General features: G+C 37.0%; 1 pseudogene; it reads right to left on the reverse strand.

The window, feature by feature from the left end:
• Positions 1 to 1079: 1079 nt before the first annotated feature.
• On the reverse strand, positions 1080 to 1817 carry LOC148103931 (uncharacterized; annotated as a pseudogene).
• Positions 1818 to 2422: the final 605 nt, after the last annotated feature.

Raw genomic sequence — 2422 nt, forward strand, 5'->3', positions numbered from 1 at the left:
TGACGATGTCACATTTTAGTACCTGCTTGGATCACTTGGAACCCTGTGCAAGCAGGTACTTAAAAACTACTTGATAGTTTGACCTAATGGAAAACCCTGAAAACCATTCAGAACCATGCTGAGTCAATCTGACTATTTACTAATGGAAAAGGTGCTCCACAGGCCAGTGGCCACCCTTTCAGTGTTGAGGATGAATGCATCCTTAACAGGGTGGAATGTCCGTTTGATCCTTGGACTCAGTAACTGTGTAAAAAGCAAATGGTCACCACTGAATAAAGGCTTCAGAATATGTCTTTCACCATTTTATATTGCTATGATGGCAGTTATTCCCCAACTTTCTGTATTCATGGCAACTAATCAATAACCATTGATTAATGTCCCTAAATGTTAACGAAGCTGTGCTTATGGCCAAACAGCGAGTTTAATTCATTATATAACTCAACTATTTCTAAATTTAGCGAAATCTGCAATCAGCTGAGAATTCTCTTTCACTTGGATTATTGGTGATGAAACATTTCAGGGACACAGAATCAGAAACTCTTTAGTACATCAATGCTATCTTGAACTGGCAAATGCCAAACAAGTGCTTGGCTCAATAAAAGGATGTTTTCTAATTGAAAATATTATTATTTCTTAGCACTAACCAATTCTTCTATGTTCCTAAAATTAAAAGCAATCTCATAACACTACAAAAGTAAGCAGGATCATTCTAAATGTTTCTATTGCTATGCTAATGTGAAAAAACTTCTAATCTTGAGCACCACTGAATGAGGTGGCCTTGCACAAATGATGGACAAAAGTTGAGAGAAAACTCCGTTAATATCAACATATTTGTTACATATCTGTTTCTCTACATCAGGATCAAGTTGGTAGCATTTAATGAATAGTGATGTGAGTGTGAGTGTATGCTTATAAAGTCCGGTCTTAAGGGTTTTCATTTTCTGGATTTAAACAATCACTATGCTGAAAATGCTTAGTTTGATTTAATCATCAGTTTTAGTTAAAGCTTCAATAAAAAGCACAAATACACAGATGTTAAAAGTCAAAAATCTCCTGTTCAATACGTAAAATTTTCTGAGTCACTGGCTGTTGTTCTTACAGCACAGAGACTTGGATTCTCTGTAAAGAAACAGCAAAGGTAACACCAGAGTGCTGGGAACATTAAACCACATATTAGATACATTTATGATACACGCATTTGCTCCTCCTGACATGTTGGCCACACCCCAAGATAGACCCCCCACAAACCTCACCACCTGTGCTCCCAGTATGGCCAGAATAGTGTAGAATGCCCTGAGTTTGACTGACCTCTCCCTGTTTGAACCCTGCTCTCCTGGGCCTGGACGGATCAAAATGTAGAGAACTAACGTAGGTGATGGGTTAAAGCACAGCCAGATAGTGCTCCACAGATGTCAGGATATGGAAGAATGTCTCACCTAACCAGGTGAAAGTAATAAGAGGTATCCCCCAAAACATTATGCTGGAAACATATGAATTGATACCATAAATGGTGAAGATACTTCCCAAGTTACAAATCAGCTCCATTACAACCACATGATAGGTGAAGGTGTCAGAGTGACTTATTACAACTGCTGAGGAGGTGCAGCGCTTTCTCCACCATTGCTGGAGACCATGATAGAGGATGAGGATGCAAAGAGGAAAGAGGAGGATGTTGAAGGCGAGACGAGAAAGGCTGTGAAGATGAAGGAGCCGGGTCTGGTGGTCAGACAGTTGATGTAGAATAGATGGTTAGACATCACCAGGGAAGGGGGTGGCTGAGAGAGAGAGCTGTTGGAGGATGAGGAGCTGGCTGGCATATCTGGAAGAGAAAGTGCAACTTGAAACACAAGCAGATCAGATGTATAGATTAAAACTTTCTTCTTTTTTTTTGAAAAGTGACATCACCTCATGTACAAAAACTGGGGTAAAAGTGTGTTTAATGGTATTAATCTTTTTTTGTATTGTCCAAGGGAAATTTTTAATAAGTTAATAGTTAATAGCTTTCTTTTTAATTTGTTTTTCTCAAGTGAAGGGAAGTTCAGTTTTTTTATATTTGAATGCATTGTAATGTTTTCTGGCACAAATAGATTTTTGGCAATGACACAGTGCACTTTCCAAAAATTAGACTCTGTATACAAGATTAATATTGCTACTGACACACAGTACTTAATATGTATGGGCCTAACATAATAGACTGAACAAAGAACAGAAATAGAAAGATCATTACAGTAATGAAGTTCTAGTAATTAAGTGGTCAAAAAAAGAAAACCATGTGGTAAAAAAAAAAAAAGTGGCAACCTTTGTATTTTTTTATATATATTTTTTTCATTCTAAATCAATGAGCAGTTTATTTTGGTATGTTAGAAATAACTAAATACTATAAAAATATAACAAAAAGAAAACCAAAGTAGTTTTCTCATCT

Source organism: Neolamprologus brichardi, chromosome 3 (assembly GCF_056152115.1).
Source record: "Neolamprologus brichardi isolate AB-2024 chromosome 3, ASM5615211v1, whole genome shotgun sequence".
NCBI lineage: Eukaryota > Metazoa > Chordata > Actinopteri > Cichliformes > Cichlidae > Neolamprologus > Neolamprologus brichardi.